At 45.1% G+C, this 20500-nt stretch overlaps 1 protein-coding gene across 1 annotated transcript in view; it reads left to right on the forward strand.

Annotated features, from left to right (window-relative positions):
- LOC124775716 (glutamate receptor ionotropic, kainate 2-like) overlaps window positions 1-20500 on the forward strand; it is a 282789-nt gene that overhangs the window by 115965 nt on the left and 146324 nt on the right. The window lies entirely within an intron of this gene.

Here is a 20500-nt window from a genome sequence, read left to right on the forward strand (position 1 = left end):
CTAACACAAAAATGCTCACATTAATGATTAAATTCTTTTCGTCTTTTCAAATCCATTATCATTGACTGTGACAAAACCTTTAAAAGTAGTAAGAAATTCCTGATCTGGATGTCTGTGTTGAACCAAGAATGCCGAATTAAATGCTGCCGTAATAAAGTAAAATATGTTCATTCGTCACCTTAAATCCCAAACTTCTCAAAATAGTATTTTAGTTTCTGAAGAAGAGAAATTTAAGTGTCAGGTAGTCTTTTCTGAAAGACTGTAGCCATGTATGGAAGAGAAAAGTGGACGATAAATAGTTTAGACAAAAAGAGAATCGAAGCTTTCGAAATGTGGTGCTACAGAAGAATGCTGAAGATTTGATGGGTAGATCACATAACTAATGAGGAGGTATTGAATAGAAGGTATTGAATAGAATTGGGGAGAAGAGAAATTTGTGACACAACTTGACTAGAAGAAGGGATCGGTTGGTAGGACATATTCTGAGGCATCAAGGGATCACCAATTTAGTATTGGAGGGCAGCGCGGAGGGTAAAAATCGCAGAGTGAGACCAAGATATGAAAACACTAAACAGATTCAGAAGGATGTAGGTTGCAGGAGGTACTGAGAGATGAAGAAGCTTGCACAGGATAGAGTAGCATGCAGAGCTGCATCAAACTAGTCTCTGGACTGAAGACCACAACAAATTAGTAAACAAATCTCATTCAATACATATGATAATGTTCCATTTGTAATAATGATATCTCCAATCAGATCAATAAATTAATTCGCAAGAACACCACGTTCTGTGTTTTCATGTACAAGCTCACTGCCACGACACCGCGCTACAACTCCCTGTCTCTTCTCCTCATGATCAAGAGTTAGCACCCTTGCATCTTCGCAAAGCGAAGATCACCTAACTAGGCGCCGAGTAGCACATCGTCTACGACGAGGCTACGCACGCGTAATTAAACGATACAAATGTTACATGCGTGTTCTAAGACACCCAAAACAAGAAAATTGCCTATAAAATATATACACACACCTTTCATTACCACTCGGCCCCTCCCGCCACAACTTTGCAGAGTTAGGTTTGTAAGTGACAAAGATTAGTCTGGAAAATTCTGTATCGAAGTTGTGCAATAGAGTAAAGAGTACATAAGCTGAAACAATGGAATAACAAAAGGATGAACATAGAAACGTAACTTGTTTTACAGTAATGACAAATGCATTAAACCGTCGTGCACAGGCGCACAAATAGAATAAGAAACATCAATGTAAACTAGGCACAGGTATGAAAGACTCGTGGTACTCGTCCCTGTTTTCTATGTTACTATTTTGTGCACATAATAAATGGTTGATGGATACGCACTGCACATTGTATGTGAGACTGCTGCAATAAATTTATTATATCACAAAGATGAAGACAGCACATCACTGAAATGCCGATTTGTATAGTCCTGCGTAAAAGGTGTCGCTGTCGTTGATATATATGCAAGGAAAATTAGTGTCAACATGATTGTACGCAGTACAACAGTAATATGTCGTAGAAGAGTGTGTCGAAATAAACATTTTGTCGAAGACTCAGGGCAAGATAAACACTGTTATATCCCATGGCCTCGATAGTGTTACATGAGTAGATGACTTCATTTGTGAATAGGCTAAGGCCAGATTCAGAGGATGCAGAATCAGTCCAAAAATTCTCCGCTGACAACTCGAAGCCAATGTGTCTCACAACCTTACTGCCAGGTGTAAAGTTACGTATTAAGACGAAAACGTAGTTTCAGTTCATCAAGTGTCTGGTGGTTGGTAGTAACCTTCTCATAAATCCAACTGAAGAGAGCTAGCCTATTTTTGTTGTGAAACTGTGCATTACTTACACAAACACATTACAGTTCATGTGTCCAGACATAAAGAATCCTAAGAATGTGTGCGATCAGAATATTACATAGTAGATAAACAATGTTGTAAAAGACTGAATACGTAAGCTAATATTAAGACTGAAAGATATATGTTATAGTATTGTAATACACTAATAGCTAAAGGAAGTTTGCACAAAAGAATAAGTTTGGAGGAGGCAGTCAAACCCAATACACAGCACAAAGCTTAAGTTGAAGATCCTAATGCAAATCAAATGACGGAAAACCATAAACTTTGCATAGTAAAGTGTAAATGAAATTATTCACACCAGTGGAACGAAATAATCTAGGTAAGAAATCATGAACAAAATATTGTTTCCATACTACACATTAAATGGGAATAGAAAAATTAATGCATCATGATATATTAAATCTATATTCCTGGGTGTAATACTGACCTTCATTGGATAAAACATATCTACAACAACCATAAATCGGAATATACTTCCTACCCAATTCTCAGACTCGAGCAACTACTAACAAGGAAACCGCATGAAAGGAGAGGACAGAGGGTTTGTGCACAAAATTGCCACTGTACTTGGTAAAAGAAACGAATTGTACTGAAACGTCTGTTGTTAGCCTGCCAACACAAGAATACTAAAATGTGGACAAATCTGCTTAGTCTATGCTCGTGCCTAGTAACAATTATCATCCAAGAACAATATGCTGAATATATCGCACACACAAGAAAGATAATGTTGTGCAATAGGCACACCTTACAGATATACTCAAAAAGATAAAGAATTAGTATACTAAATTACTACTAAATACGTTTAACCTCTTAAGCTTATGTATACTGACCATAGCTAAATGAAGCGTCATTGGCCTGTTGACTGGAAAAAAAGTTATTAGAACAAGAAAGAGAAAAACAAACATAAAACTAAGAACATGAAAATAGTTGTTATCTACCACAAATATGAATATCTGATCGACATATAAGTACTTAACATCTTACGCCAGTGTCCAAATTGCTCACAATAACAGTGTATCTGCCCGTAAGCAATTTTGTTGGTTTATCCTGTATCCGATATTAATGTTACCTTCTATCAATCAAACTTTTTATTGTGTTTTATATTACTATGTGATGAACATTTGTTGATATCTCATTCCTTTGTCGCTTTCCTGGAATCCGTGTGACATATACAGCAAAAATATGGGAGTTATTTTCTGTAACCTTAGAGCAATTCGTATTAACACAAGTACATGAGGTAAAAGATATACAAAATGGTTTACACCCTCTTCAGTCTTTAAAAACCAAGATCTGCACTTAAGCTCCAACTTACGTCTAACAAGACAAAATGACATGGAAGATACACTTCAAAACAAATTGTATAATCTAACATGCGATTAACAATATTTATTTTGTATATAAGCACGGGACTCCACTGGCATCACCGTATTTGAACGTGGGTTCTCTGTTGGGCGTGAGGAAGAGGACAGTGGGCGTGTGTCGACGAATGGCTGCTGATGACAGAATAACAACATTTACTGATTAACTGCAATACATTGGTTGTTGGCCCTCTGGGAGGTTTACTTCCACGCGTAATATTCTCGGCGGCGATGAAGGTGGCCGACGGGCGCTCTGACGTGTGTCCACTGCTGCGACTGTAGCTGCCCTGTCTTTAACTGGAAACCGACTCTGAACTGGTGGCGGCGATGAGTGGCGAAGGTTATTGCGTCATTCCAGTGCCTCAAGACGGTCAGTGATGAGCTGGTTGCACGTCCTTAAACTTCGATTGGGCGCCCCTATATATAAAGTGCGCCAACAACAGTTAATATTCTCTCGGACTGTTCCATTATTATTTTGCAATTGCAAGCCCACATCTATTCTTTCATTATGGCTTTAGCCAACACAGCAACAATTTGTATCATCATACGTCCAAGCAAGCAGCAAAATACAAAATAAACAGCGAGCTAGGTGAGAAAAAATTTATGATCTGTGCAAGAAAATGACCCAGTTCCGAGCGAGCAGCACACACTCACAATGATGCAGTTGTCTACGAGATAATTAGTAACTGAATAAGTCTCTGACAGGACTCTCATGCAACTACCCCGATGGGGTTCATTACTGCAGGAACACTTGTATACATCAACACAGCGATATAATGAAAGTTTATTCTATTATTGTTCAATTAAACAGTTATACTTTATTTTATTGTTGTTAAACTAATATTAAACTGTGGTTTTGCCCAGACTTGTGTACCATGGTAACATAAAGACAGCTATTGTTTAAGTGTGTACAAGTTACGCCGTGTGCTCATTCGTGTTACGAAAATAGGAGCGCCCGCTCCACGGATAAATATGGATTTCTGCCGCTGATATTTGCGGTTCTTCCCGCACAATAGGTCAGTAGAATATTCTGTTGTTGCTCGGCTATCGTAACAGACTTCAGACTTCGTTATTCCCCCCCCCCCCCCCCCCCCCGGTCAGTGACATGGTGTTCTCCTTTGTGTTGCTCAGCCGACTCACTTGTGCCATGGTACCATGCTACTGACGTGCGCAACGGTATGTTAACACACATACGACTTCTGGCTGCCAATATTCCTCCACCTTGTAACTAACTTCATTACTGTAAAACTGCTACCTTCGAATACTTTACTTGTACCGTATTTCCTTGGCTCACTTCCTTTGAAACAATATTTTGTGGCTTGCCACCACTAACTACATCACAGTTATTGCTCTTATACACCATTGCTCATTTGCCTTCATAACTGTGCGAGCTTTCTATTTAAATAAATGAGATGGTGTGATGTGGCCCTCAACTACGTACCCACTGACTCAGAGTTTCAATTCAAAAGTTTTGGCTGGTTTTGATGTCTAGGGGCTGGGATACGCAGTTGCCGCATTACAAGCCAAATACTGCTGAGTCTACAGTATACAATATGAATATACACATGAATCGAATGGTCGAAGGTTCCTATCACTCAGCAATTGCGAATGTGACGTAGAAATTTATAAATGAAAGAGTGCAATTAAATGAAATCTGCAGGTACTATCTTAATGACTTTACATGTTAAGTACAATGGTAGAAGTACTTTTGAGAATGCGGTATATTTTTGCAAAACACTTATCGGTGTTGATGGTCCAGCAATTAAATAAAACATAAGTTGAATAACAGGGAAACAATCGATTCTTACTTCACGTAATGAGTTATGAGCAACAACATAGCTCGCGAGATATTCACTTCTAAACGCATACTACGTCTTCACTGTAGCAACCACCGCAAGTTCAAAAGTCGGCACTCTGAAGTATTTCTATGACCCGCGACCACGCGCAAACCGCTCCGCACTCTCCAAGTGTCTCTCGCGACTGTCCGTGTTCTGTGCCGTACTGCCCAGAACTCTTCTTCCGCTGCCATCCACTCTCCCATTCACGAGTGCAGTGATTGGCTAGAGCGCTCGCGCCATGTCTTCAAGCCAACGCACCCACAGAAACATAACGAAGTACATTGGAAATACTGGATTTGCATTTAAATAACTTGAAATTAAATAAATATTCCTACGGCTGGACCATAAACACGCTCCAACACACATTATTAGATACATAAACAAATTAAATAAACATATATTAAAGGAATAGAACAAAAGGTAGGCCACTAGCCTAAAGTCTCTGTGCTTTCTAAAACACAGTAAATATTTAACCAATTTCTTCATGAATAGTATATATCGGATATAAACAAAGACGTAGATGAATCAACATATTTATAAGCATGCTGCTATCTTTTTTTAGTGGGACTGTGAAGTACTTATGGCCTGACGCGGTCGATAGTAATCGGCCACTTTGACCTTCAATATCTCATCTACTATTCAAGCTACATGCCTGTAATTTACAGCAGTTTCAGTTTACACTAATAGCTTTCTCAAGATGCGTAGATCGACGAAATCGGATGAAGCGTTAAGATTTTGGAAATTCCTTACTGGGTGTTACTTGTATAATTTACAGTCATATACTGAACAGTCAGATATTGAAAATCTGATTACACCATCAGAATCGTCGTGCAAATAATGGTAATGTACATGTTTCTCTTTGAGGTATCATGATTCCTCTGGCTACTATTAATTTCTATATGAACTGTGAAATATCTGCCATTAAGGTTTCACAAAGTCCGCCATCTTTGGCACTCCCCACTTACAAGTCTCTTTCATCGACATAGCGTCACCAAGGAATTCCCAGCCATGTGGTTGATGGACCAAGTGTTGCGGCTACCTCTCTTGCAACGGCCAATGTCCGGCACCACGCGGCTTACCTGCCGAGCTCCGGCTGGACGAGCGGCCCGTGCGGTCACGCCAAATCCGGATTAAAATATTTTCAGGGCGCGCCCGTTACCTCACAATGTTCACTCATTGTACTGCTGCTTACTTCTGTAGCTTTTCACGTGCGCTAAGAATTGCTCTATGGAAACACAGTCATTTTGTGTGACGGTCATCTGATGCACAGAGGTGATCAGGTCCTCATCAATGGTATCGGTAAGAAATGGGTGGCCAAAACTGAGGAAGGTAGGTCAGGCATATAAATTAAGGATGGACCATACTGACTACTATGGATCCCATTATCGTAGCTGGTAAGCGGAAAGTGGGACCAGATATCTCACAACGAGTTCCATTTTTAATCCTTGACCCTGCAAAACCAACCTTTATGTGCTATCTACCCAGCCCTGCTCAAAACAAGTACTGATAGCGACTGGCGACTCTGGCACTGAATGTAACGAGTGGTGTCCTACCCCCTCCTCTGACAATACTTCCTTAGGAGATTCTGTGGCCCTCTTCTCAAAATGAAACTACACGAACTTGCAAGCCTTTGGCACTGTATGCATTAACTTAGAAGAGCAGATGGTAACCAGTCCGGTGTGGCAGCGTAACAAATCTTATGAAGACATTAAGACGTGACTGTGTCTGACTGGTACCACTACTAAGTTCTCCTGTACTTTTAGTCAGATGCACTTCCGCAAAGAGTCCCATGCTACTGGGTGTGCGTGTACTGCATAGCACTGCAGACATCAGTTTCTACAAGTTAGTGGTATTTGTACGCAAACTTCCAGATGAGTCACACTCTACTGGCTTGTACCGGTAGCCAAGCGATAGTACATAATCAAGTACTCCTCCCTTGCCGGTTTAATAAGTTCCATAGGCGCTGGCACAACAATCTGGGTTTCTTTGAAACACGTTAGCAATCGTTCCAGTGGTAGTAGAAGTGGTGTAAGGTGCCTCCGCAGTTTCAACACGGGCATCCATAAAGATGTCAGCAAGATTGTATAATAATGTGGCAATCATTAACTGTGCATCAGTATTGTTCAAGCGATCACCAATAATACGGAAATTCCTATTGGCAGTTTTAGGAGATGATCTAATACGTGACATTAAAGTAGCGGTTAACTTATGATGCTGCCGAGTGTTTTTCAGCACAGAGCTTTGGATAGTGGCGAGCTGAGTTGCGCGCAAATTCTTTGCCTCCTGGTACTTTTCCGCATATTCCCGAAACTCCTGTAATGCCTTATTGAAGTTAGATATGTCATCTGCATCGGCTGTGCCAAACACTGTCGTTAAGATGCTACCACCTCCTGCGTCCAACCACCCTTTTCTTCGTCTAATCCGCGGGCTCGACTCCGTAGACTGTCAGAGATGCAGTAGTTGCTCTTGTAGCTTTGAAAACTCCGATCATATCAGACAATACTCTCCTTGTGTAACGTTATACACTGACTGATTACTCATCATGCTGTGCAATTTTATAACGTTTCTACCAGTCTCCGAATCTCGTTCCCGTGTGCCCAAATTTTGCAGTTTACCATTAGTGTCCACTGGTGATCCGACATAATCAAGTCCCTCTGCTTGGAAAACACGACTTCTCATGACACAGAACATGCCTTAATTGATGCGGCTGCAAACGTGTAGTACAGTGGGCCTAACACGGTAAGACTCCGTGCTTCATCCCTTCTCCATGACCGAATGTTTTCTCGGATACTGCTTCCATTCTCTCCCGGCCTGGGGTAAGAACGTGCGTTCTGCATGGAAAGAAAACCCTAATATCCGTCCCACATACCTGCTCTAGACCATAGCATATGCCTATGATTCGCCATATTATCCTGTTTCCTTCGCATTACTTTTTTCCTTTTCCTCATCCTCGCTCGTCGTTTCTCCCAGTCCCCCACCCCCGCTTCCCCTTCTATGGAAACTGACGTCACAAGAGGCAAATTGCCCACATCCGTTTCAGCTGCCGAATGCAGCTCACGTGATATTACCTGATAAGAGCCATTATACCATGTCACAAACTTCTTCATTTCCCATTCGGCACACAAGGATTCGTTAACATAACCCACTGACCCACATGCTACTTGGGTGAAGTCTTGTTACACCATGCACCCTTTCCTGTTTCCCTAAAACTGAGGGAATTAGATTAGGAAATGAGACACTTAAAGTAGTAAAGGAGTTTTGCTATTTGGGGAGCAAAATAACTGATGATTGTCGAAGTAGAGAAGATATAAAATGTAGACTGGCAATGGCAAGGAAAGCGTTTCTGGAGAAGAGAAATTTGTTAACATCGAGTATAGATTTACGTGTCAGGAAGTCGTTTCTGAAAGTATTTGTATGGAGTGTAGCCATGTATGGAAGTCAAACGTGGACGATAACCAGTTTGGACAAGAAGAGAATAGAAGCTTTCGAAATGTGGTGCTACAGAAGAATGCTGAAGATTAGATCTGTAGATCACATAACTAATCAGGAGGTATTGAATAGAATTGGGGAGAAGAGGAGTTTGTGGCACAACTTGACACGCAGAAGGGACTGGTTGGTAGGACATGTTCTGAGGCATCAAGGGATCACAAATTTAGCATTGGAGGGCAGCGTGGAGGGTAAAAATCGTAGAGGGAGACCAAGAGATGAATACACTAAGCAGATTCAGAAGGATGTAGGTTGCAGTAAGTACTGGGAGATGAAGAAGCTTGCACAGGATAGAGTAGCATGGAGAGCTGCATCAAACCAGTCTCAGGACTGAAGACAACAACAACAACAACAACAACAAAGCATTCGTATTCATTTTTTGTACTTGTCTCCAGATAAGTTTCATTGTCCTAGCGAAATCCTTCACTGTCAAGGTGTCTCCTTGCGAGGGAGCTTTGCAAAACTCAAAGGGTGATGGAATCTTGCGCCCAAAAATTATTTCGTATGGAGATAACCCTGTGCTTTGGTGAACTTTCGAGTGGTATGCAGCGATGACGTAGGCAAATAGGACGTCCAAATTGTTATGCTAGGAATTTATTTAAAAACTCATTATTTTCACAATTGACCTGTGGACTCGTTCTGTGCGGCAGTTGGCTTGAGAATACAATTTTTCTGTCCATTTGAAAGGATTTGCCAGCTTCTGGTAACTTCTATAATTTAATTTTCTGGTGGTTATGTTCTGCTCTTTGAGCAAAGGGAAGATTTTTTTCACGTATTGGTCCATGTGCTGTTTACACATCATCCACCAATAGCTCTGCAGTGCCCTCCTTTCCACTGCTCTTCGACACGAATGTCCCGCTAAAATCGAATCATGCGCTTGTCTCAACACTTCGTCTCGCAAGCTCTGTGATACCACTAACTATGGCCCATTTCGTGTTGTCTGATGCAATACTCCATCTTCCGTGCACAACTGCTGCTGTTTAGGGAACTGCTGACCGTCTGGGTCAGCACTTTGTGCTGGCCTCCGTCCACGTACGTCAATGTCCGTGCATTCCTTATCATGTGCCTTACAACTGAGTCTGTCCACGTTAGCGTACGACCTTCCTGGCCGATGTACTACCTCGTAATCGAATTTGCTTAACCACAATCTACTCTTTGGATCTTTAAGTCTTAAAAACCACTTAAGCATTGCATGATCAATCACACTTTAAATCGTTTACCATACAGGTAACAACGGAAGTACCCAATTTCAAAAATCACTAAGAGCGCTCCCTTCCCTGTAGAGGAGAATTTAGTTCAGCATTATTGACCTGCCATGAAGCGTACGCAACAGGGTGCTGCTGTACATCTATTTCCCGACTCCAAGTAGCTCCTAGTGAAAAATCGCTCAAATCACAAGAAAGAATAAACGGTTTTTCAAAAACAACATAGACCGAAACGAGACTGGATGTCAATAGATCTTTTAACTTCTTGAACGCCACTTGATACTCAGCTTTACTCCTTTCCATAGCAATTTCTGCAGATTTTGGAACGTATCTACGGTAGAAGTTCGCGAACCCCGAATAAGATTGCAGTTCCTTTAGCTTGGTGGGCGTTGGATACTTTTGAACAGCCTCAACCAGTTTTGGCTTGGTATGAATTCCATCCTGCCCTATAATGTGACCCAAAGTCGAGCTTCTTGCGTTACAGAATGATACACTCACGCTCATAAATCAAGGATAATGCTGATACGTGGTGAAACAACGCTCTGGTGGGCGATTTGCGGGTTTAAATCACCTCGGGGTATGACCATGCGGTGCATTTGACCTGCGGTCGTTGGACAGTGGCGCTGGCAGCAGTCCACATACACAGAGGTGTGTTGGTGCATGTCAGAGTACGGTGCAGTGAGTAAGTGTGCAGACGTTTTCAGACGTGCTAATGGTGACTTTGTGTTGAAAATGACTCAAAGAACACATATTGATGACATTATGAGGGGTAGGATAATAGGGCGACTGGAGGCTGCTCAAACACAACAGGTCGTAGCACGGGCCCGCCGTGTATCACGAAGTGTAATCTCAAGATTATGGCAATGATTCTAGCAGACAGGAATTGTGTCCAGGCGCTACAGTACGGAACATTCATAGTGTACAACACCACAAGAAGACCGACATCACACCATCAGTGCCTGCAGACGGCCACGGAGTACCGCAGGCAGCCTTGCTCGGCACCTTACCGCAACCACTGGAACAGTTGTCTCCAGACACACAGCCTATAGACGACTGAACAGACATGGTTTATTCACCCGGAGACCTGCAAGGTGCATTCCACTGAACCCTGGTCACAGGAGAGACCGTAAAGCCTGGTGTTAAGAACACAGTACATGGTCATTGGGACAGTGGTCCCAAGTTATGTTCACGGACGAGTTCAGGTATAGTCTGAACAGTGATTCTCGTCGGGTTTTCATCTGGCGTGACCAGGAACCAGACACCAACCCCTTAATGTCCTTGAAAGGGATCTGTACGGAGGTGGAGGTTTGATGGTATGGGGTTTGATTATGATTGGTGCACCGACACCCCTGCATGACTTTGCCAGAGGAACTGTAACAGGTCAGGTGTATCGGGACGTCATTTTGCACCAGTACGTCCGCCTTTTCAGGGGTGCAGTGTGTCCCAACTTCCTCCTGATGGATGATAACGCACGGCCTCACCGAGCTGCCATCGTGGAGGAGTACCTTGAAACAGAAGGTATGAGGCGAATGGAGTGGCCTGCCTATTCTCCAGACCTAAACTCCATCGAGCTCGTCTGGGATGCTCTCGGTCGACGTATCGCTGGACGTCTTCAAACATCTAGGACACTTCAGGAGCTCCGACAGGCTCTGGTGCAAGAATTGGAGCCTATACCCCAACATCTGCTCGACCACCTGACCCAAAGTATGCCAACCCGTTGTGCGGCCGGTGTACGTGTTCATGGTGATCATATTCCATATGGATGTCGAGGTATATGCGCAGGAAACAGTGGCGTTTTGTAGCACATGTGTTTCGGGACGGTCTTCTCAAATTATCACCAATACCGTGGACTTACAGATCTGTGTCGTGTGTGTTCCCTATGTGCCTATTCTATTAGCGCAAGTTTTGTGTAGTGCCACGTTGTGTGGCACCATATTCTGCAGTTATTCTTAATTAATGAGCGTAAGTGTATTTCTGTAAACTCAACGTGAACTATGCTACACCATTATGTCATACAGCTACCCCATGCACTATTATGGTTTTAATCTGTGGGACACACTACTCAGCAAATGCTGAAAGGTTGCCGCCGCGTTTTTAAGTCCAAAAGGCACGCGGTGAAACTGAAAGTGCCTAGCCAGCGTTGAGAACGCTGTTTACGGCCGGTCCTCCTGCGTCTCTTCCAACTGGTGGTAACCACTATGCAAATCCAATGTTGTGAAGTACCAACACTGACACAATCTGTCCACTGTCTCTGTTATATTAGGCATATGTAACGCATGCGACACCGTTTTCTGGTTGAGGACACGGTAATCAGAACAGGCACAATATGCTCTGCCACCATCTGGTGATTTTTGGCCTACAATTGCAATGGGAGCAGACTAGGGGCTGCAACTAGGTTTTATGATGCAGTCTCAAAGTTGCTAATCTATAAACTCTTCCATAATAGGCTGTAAATGCCTGGGTGCTTTGCTTCCAATAGGAATTCGGTACTTAAAAGGCGATGTTGCGGGTAAGTGGCCCGACAGATTAAATAATTCCACGTACTAATGCTCTATCCTGATCTTCAACATGCGCTACCTTACTCCTTAGCGCCGACCAATCGTCAGACCCTCTCAGAATTGTGTAACTTGCTATAAAACCACGGTCTAGTTCATCCTCATCTTTTAAATTCACAAGCAGGGTAACCTGCGACAACTTTACTTCCGAGGGGCCAAAATTATCAACACCGACAGGCACCACTCTAGTGCGGCCTGCCTCCTGAACGCAGGACACGCTACGTCATATAAAACAGCTAACTGCTTCCAGTACTTCATTATCCGCCAAAGATTTGATGATGCACAACGCGTTCTCTGGCAGGTCAGTACCAACATCAATCCAGGTTACCTTTGTTGTAGCTTTCTGTCTGCAATCCAGCGAACTGATCTTAAAGGACCTTGTGCGCAGTTCAGTTGGTTTCTCCTGGCCATGAGGTGAACCTTGCGACAGTGAAGGTAATCCGCCTACAGAGCCTAGTTGAACCAAAGTTCCATTTCCTACTGTATGCCGTTCCAGGTCAATTATGGCGCGATGTGGAACCAGGAAATCAAGTCTGAAATCACGTCGTACCTGCCGGTAACGACCGAAGGAACTTCAACATCCCAGCACCGAGTGAATTTACACGCTCTCCACCTACGTCACTTAACGTCCAGTGAATGCATTTAACCTGTTTGACCCAAATACTTCTTTGCTTGCAACCGATACTTGAGAACCGGTATCTAACAACATTTTACATAATTTATACTCCACATAGCTGGTCAGAAAAAGTCTGCCACTGGTTTCTCACATGCGCTAACTCTTATTGGGAGCATAGCACAGTGGACACCCCGCCACATGCGCCGTTTAACTGCTGTCCTCAAGACCTACCCTGTGATTAAGACTCCTGTTGTTGCTGATCTCTGTTATGGCGTTCCCGATCTGAGTGAGTAAATTTCTTGCAATACCTGCAACGTTGCTGTTTGTAATCTTTTTGTACGTGGCCCTTTCGTCCACACCAAAAACAGTTTATGTGCATGTTTGTATGTATTGATCTGAGGACCTAGAAAACGACGGAGAGGCTTCGTCCTCACCGTAGCCCTCAGTGGTACACAACCGCACAACAGGATACAGCAGTCCATTCACCCCACCGCCGCCCCACACCGAATCCAGGGTTACTGTGCGGTTCAGCCCCCAGTGCCTCCCCCCGGGAACTTCTCATTCCAGACGAGTGTAACCGCAATGTTTGCGTGGTAGAGTAAGTATGGCGTATGTGTAAGTGGAGACAGTGTTTGCGCAGCAATCGCCGACATAGTCTAACTGAGGCGGAATAAAGGAAACCAGCCCGCATTAGCCGAGGCAAATGGTAAACCGCCTTAAAAACCATCCACAGGTTGGCCGGCACACAGGACCTCGACACTTATCCACCGGGCGGATTCGTGCCGGAGACCGGCACGCCTTCCCGCTCGGGACGCAGTACGTTAGACCGCACAGGTAGCGGGCGGGCGTTTATGTGCATACTAAACACTGTCCGATGTTCACGTTCTGGTACCGCGCGCCGCGGAATTTGAATCCCCGCCTGACGTCATCGACGTCGAAGATCCCTAGAGGTCTCTGCACCATCGCGCTCTAAGCTGTGGCGGCGCCCGCCTGCTTGCCTGCATTTAGTGTGAGGGCGCCACAGTTGAACACGTGGTTCCAGCGGCCAATAGCGGCGCCCCCCGGCAAAGTACTTAAGCGCCTGCCTCTCGCTCAGCTAGTCGCTCCGATAATCCCCTCCCAATTGCGCGTGGCGGAGTTGCCACTGGTCACCACCGCCAGATCCCCGTTCGGCTCCAACCTCTCCTTCCCGACCCCACCGAACACCTGATGCTTAGTCTCTTCTTCCCCGGCCTTACCGTTACCTGCGCCACCATCTATGTCCGCCCCAACGCTCCTATTCCCTTCGACTTCCTCTCCCACGTCGATCGTACCTTTTCCTCCTACGTGATCGCCGTCGACCTCAACATCCATAGTCGTTCCGCTGCCCAGTTACGGCGGTGGCATCGGTTCCTCTCCACCCTTCAAGGCGACCTGGTCCCCATCCCCCAGCATACCCGTCCCGAATCCAACTCCACTCCTGATGTTATCCTCTCCTCCCCCAACCTCCTTGGCCGCATAACGGTGGATGTCCTGGGGCCTATTGGTAGCGACCATCTCCCTGTCCTCTGTTTCAGACGGTCGTCGCCCTCGCCCCGACCCTCGTACTGACCCTCCCCCTAAGTTTGTCCACGACTATTCCCGTGCCGACTGGAATGCCTACTGGGCTACCCTTTCCACCCAGGTCGATAGCCACCCCTTCCCCTACCACCACCCTGACGATGTCACCCATGCCGCCTCCTTTCTCCAGCAGACCTTGTCTGAGGCCGTGGAGGCCCACGTCCCTACCATCGCCATCCACCCCCACCGTCCTACCTTACCCCCACAGGCTGTTCTCCTCCTCCGTGAATCCCGTCGTCTCTACTGTGCCTTCCTCCGCTCGCGTGACCCGGGCACACTACGACGCCACCAGCAACTCCAGCGACACATTCGTAATTTGCTCGCGGCTAAGAAACGCCGGGACTGGCGACAGACATGCACCCGTTTAAATGCTACCCTGCCAATCAACTCGTCCAAGTACTGGTCGGCCTTCCGTCGCCTTACCGGAACTAAACCCTCCCCCTATTATCCTCTTCTCCATGATGATCACCCTTTCCCTTAGTAAGGCCAATCACTTTGCATCCTGCCTCTCCGATGTCTTTTCCATTCCCGATGATCCCCAGTTCGATTACTCCCTCTTCCCGGATGTCCGCGATCGAACTGACACCTCCGTCCCTCCCCTCGCCCCGGGTTTCCAGTACTTGGACAACATTGCACACACGGAACTCAATGCCCCAATCACTACACAGGATCTCATTGCTACACTCCGCACAAAACGCAACACCGCTCCTGGTCACGATCGTGTCACCTACCGTCACCTTCGTGAAGCTCCTGTCTCTTTCCTCTCCACCCTGGCCAGGCTCTACAATGTAGTCCTGTCCACCGGTTACTACCCCGACCTGTGGAAAACCTCCCGTATCCTCATGTTCCTTAAACCTGGCAAACCGCAGTCAGCCATCCGCCGTCTCCTCCTACCGTCCCATCTGCCTTACCTCGGTCTTCAGCAAGGTCCTGGAATCTATCCTCACCCGACGCATCCACCAGCATCTCCGCCAGCACCGCCTACTTCCTGTTACCCAGTGTGGCTTTCGGCCGTCCTTCTCTTCCGACGACCTTCTCCTTCACCTCACTCATCTCCTTTCTGAACAGCTTAATTCCCGTCGCTCCACAATCTTCCTCTCCCTGGACCTCGAACGTGCATATGACCGCTTATGGCATTCCGGTCTCCTCTTCAAGCTCCAAACCTTCGCCCTTCCCATTAACTACGTCCGTCTGATCGGCTCCTTTCTCTCCCGCCGTCCTTCCTATGTCACCATCCATAACACGGATTCCTACACCTTTTTCCCCTCCGCCGGTGTGCCCCAAGGCTCCGTCCTCTCCCCCCTCCTGTATCTTTTGTACACGGCGGACATGCCGCCGCCGTCACCCCCCGTCCACCTGCTCCAGTTTGCCGATGACACCGCCTTCCTTGCCCTTGCCCCCACCCTGCAACGCTCCCAACGCCTTCTCCAATCCCATCTTGACCGATTCACCGCTTGGTGTAACCAGTGGTTACTCAAGGTCAATCCTTTGAAAACCCAGGCGATCATTGTAGGCAAAACCACCCCTTCCTTCCGCCTCCTTGATTTCTATCTCACCGTCTATGGCCGTCCCATCGCCCTCACTCCCACCCTTAAGTACCTTGGCGTCACCCTCGACCGTCGCCTCTCCTGGACTCCCCATCTCCGTACAATCCAAGCCAAGGCACGTTCCCGACTCCGTCTCCTCAAGCTCCTTTCCGGCCTTACGTGGGGTCTGGACCCTTCCACAATCCTCCACACCTATAAATCCCTCTTCCGCCCTATCCTTTGTTATGCCCATCCAGCCTGGATCTCTGCCCCCCCTACCTTTTATAAATCCCTCCAAATCCTTGAACGCCATGCTCTCTGCCTCGCCTATCGCATCCGTCTCCCCTCCCCCATGCGGATCCTGTATGATCTCATCCCCTTCCCCCACCTCCTCCTTTTCCTTGAAAGGATACGGATCCTGTACACCTCCCGTAAACTTGATCCTCCTCACCCTCTCATATCCCCGATCCTCTCCCATCCCCGCCCGCTGCCGCGCCTGTATTCCCACGTCCCGCCCGGTCTCCATCTCTCCACCCTCCTTACTCTCTCCCAAGGTGGCTTCCGCCAGCTCCCCCTCCCTGATGATGTCCTCCTCCCCTCCATCTACCCCTCCTATCAACTTTGACCCTGCCCCTCCACCCACTTCCGGTGTCCTTTCCTTTAGGCACCCTCCCTCCCTCCCTTCTCTTCCCTTCCCTCCCCTCCTCTTTCCATTTCCCCCGTCCCCTCCCTCCACCACTCTTCCCCCCGGGCTTCCCCTCCCCCTTCCTCCCTCCCCCCCTTTCTCCCCTGCCCGTGGCATCTCTGCTCTCCCCTCTCCCTCTCCCGCTCCCCTTCCTCCTCCTCCTCTCTTGGGAGGTCCCCGGACTCGCACACGCATAGTGAACATTCGCGCGCCGGAGATCATCGCCATCAGTGTCTAGTGTGTGTGCTTCGTTTTGTGTTTCATGCAGTTACAACTCAACTGTTCACATGTGCCGTCGCAGTTCTCCGTGTTTTGTGCGCCGTGTCAACAAGTGTTAGTGTTTTTATCGTCCAACGTGAACGGCTTCTTGTTTTTTGTTTTTTGTAACTACTTTCTTTGCCCGCCATTTTTTGTCTTTTCTGTGTCACCTATCTCATATTATTGTACCCCATAAGGCTGAAGAGCGGCGTATTAAGCTGCTGCCAGCCCGCCTTGTATGAGGTGCTGAAAATTACAATAAAGGAAAAAAAAAAAAAGCTCAGCTAGTCAGTCTAGCCCTGCGTACGTCTCTGGACACATTGCCTCGCCTTACACAGCTTTTTATTTTCTTGTTCTGTTAACGAGTGGACGTGGTTGTTAGGTTTTCTTGTGAATCCGTTGTTTCGATCTTGTTGTCGTTCGTTCTGTACTTCGTTGGTAGTGTCCGTCCTCTCCGAAATTTAAAGATTTAGTTGATCGATGAAAGAACATGTTATAACGATCGACAGACGGGATTCATTGTTCTGTACATCAAGAAGCACTTTGCCCTAGATTTGCAGACATGGAGCAGGTGAAAAATTGGAGGTACGAACAATAAAATTTCTCAAGTTGCAGGCATTTCTTCCCTGTCAGTTGCAACAGTTTTCAATGGATCTGAACGATAAGGAGACTTCATGTATTACTGCTAAGTACAATGGTTATGACAAGGGGCATGCCTGAACCAATCTTTCGATTTAAAAACCACTATTGACGAATTTCTGAAGGAAAAAGGAGTGCAGGAATGAACATTATACCATGCGGAATGGATTGCAGACTTCGCGTCTTGCCGGCTGGAGTGGCCGTGCGGTTCTAGGCGCTACAGTCTAGAGCCGAGCGACCTCTAAGGTCGCAGGTTCGAATCCTGCCTCGTGTATGGATATGTGTGATGTCCTTAGGTTAGTTAGGTTTAAGTAGTTCTAAATTCAAGGGGACTGATGACCTCAGAAGTTAAGTCCCATAGTGCTCAGAGCCATTTGAACCATTTGAACTTCGCGTCTTAAGTGGACTTGACCGCCAAATGGCTCTGAGCACTATGGGATTTAACTTCTAAGGTCATCAGTCCCCTAGAACTTAGAACTACTTAAGCCTAACTAACCTAAGGACATCACACACATCCATGCCCGAGGCAGGATTCGAACCTGCCACCGTAGCGGTCACGCGCCTAGAACCGCACGGCCACACCAGCCGGCTCTTCATAAAGGCAAAAATAATTAAATAATAATGAAAGTTCCTTTTGCTTGTGATCTACTTGTTGAGAAATATAAAACTAAGCCGTAGGTTTTGCGAGTGCCCCTGTTTTCCCCTCTTCCCCCTTCTCACGCTCAGACAGCATGCGTGCCGGCGTGCCGGTTGAAGAAATGTGCAGGGAGGCCGAGCGCTTTGGCACTCGCGCCTGGGCAAGGGCTGCAAGCCGAAATCTTGGCCTCCGCTGAGTTACAGCACGATCTATATCGTGACCTCTTACACTCGAAAATATATAGTCAGGCAATCGATGCCCAAAGACACACTGACACAGTGAACAATGACCGTTAAATTTTTAAATTGTTTCTTGCCTACTTAGCATACTTTAACATCAGCATACTTTTGTGGCAATGCAGTACATACAGGCTAAGACAGGTGCTAGCACTTGTCATTAGACACTCCATCTGAAAGCTTTATACTTTTTAAGATGTTAAAGAAACTATGGAATGAAAAGTTAAAAAAACTGTTTTCAAACTGAATCACGCATTTCTGAACGAAATTTAAGGAAACAGGAACACTTCATTCACTACCAGTATAAACAGTAAATTTTTAATGATTTATACTGGAACTGATTTCCTATACTTCAATAAATTTTTAGAAATGTGTCAGAACAATGCATGACTGAACGTCCTTCATGTTTTTCTCAATTAATAGGAACAATAAAAGACAGAAAATTCAGCATTACACACTATTATTATGAATTCTGCAGTTCTCTGTGTTTTTAATGAAACAAATGCTTAAAGAAATTTGTTCTCTGTAATTTAGTGTAAAATAATCACCTATTTACGCCTATATCTGTAAGATTACTCTGTGGTTAACACTTAAGTCCCTCACAGAGGGTTCAGGGATCCAACTTCATACCATTTATCTACTGTTCCACCATCGAACATTTTGGGTGGGAAAAGTGAACACTTAATTCTTTCCGTACGATCTGCGATATCTCTTATTTTATTTTAATGCTTATTTCTTTCTATGTGGATTGGCTTCAATGAAATATTTGTGCGTTCAGAGGAGGAAGCTAGTGATTGCAATTTCGTGAAAAGATATCAAAGCAACAAAAAGTTCCTTTGTTTTAATGACTGCCCCCCGAACTCGCTTACATATGTGTGACACTATCTCAGCTATTTCGTGGATAGCACATAACAAGCTGCCCTTCTCTGAAAATTTTCGATGTCCTTCAATCCTATCTGGTACAGACCCCATACTGCACAGCAGTACTCTAGCAGAGGACAGACAAGCGTAATGTAGGCAGTCTCTTTAGTAGGCCTGTTGCAACTTCTAAGTGTTCTGCCAATAAAAAGCAGACTCTGGTTTGCCCTCCAACTTAAGTTGTTCGTAATTGTAGTTCATAGTTATTCAGCTGTTCCTCATTTCGGGTCAATTGCCACTTTTCATATTATACAGACATTATGTCTAAGTCACTTTACAGTTGGTTTTGATCTTCTAATGACTTTACCAGACAGTAAAGGAAAACATCATCTGCAGACAGTCTAAGGGAGGTACTAAGACTGTCACCTAAATCGTTTATATAGATTAGGAACAGCAAAGGGTTTATAATACTTCCCTAGGATACGCGAGTTATCAGTTCTGTTTTACTCGATGACTTCCTGTCAGTTACTACGAACTGTGACTTTTCTGACAAGAAATCGCGAATCCAGTCACACTACTGAGACGATACTCCATAGAATGCAGTTTAATTAGAAGTCTATTGTGAGGAACGGTGTCAAAAGCCTCCCAGAAAATCTAGAGGTATGGAAACAATTGGAGATACCCTGTCGATAGCAGTCGTCACTTCGTGTGACTGACGAGCTAGTTGTGTTTAACAGGAACAATATTTTCTAAATCCGTGTTGACTATATGTCAGTAGACCGTTTTCTTCACGTAACATATTCATAAAGGTAGATATACCTGTGTTAGTAAATGCAGATACACTTTTATTAACTTACTACAGCCTAATCTATCTATGCTTGCCTTACTACAGTATAATACAGAAAAATGTAGCAAATAGACATGTGCAAAGCTTATTGAAGCTAATGAGGAAGGCTATCTGAAGCCCCTAACAAGTTTCTGCAGAGACTAATTCAGAGAAACAGTTAAATTGACTGTACTCTCGCTATGTATCTTTGAAAATTACTCACATAAAATGCAATACGCAAAATGAGGGTGATTCATATTTTGAAGTGAAACTATTCATATTAACTGGAATCGATGCCAAAAATACAT

This window comes from Schistocerca piceifrons, chromosome 2 (assembly GCF_021461385.2).
Source record: "Schistocerca piceifrons isolate TAMUIC-IGC-003096 chromosome 2, iqSchPice1.1, whole genome shotgun sequence".
NCBI classification, from domain to species: Eukaryota; Metazoa; Arthropoda; class Insecta; order Orthoptera; family Acrididae; genus Schistocerca; species Schistocerca piceifrons.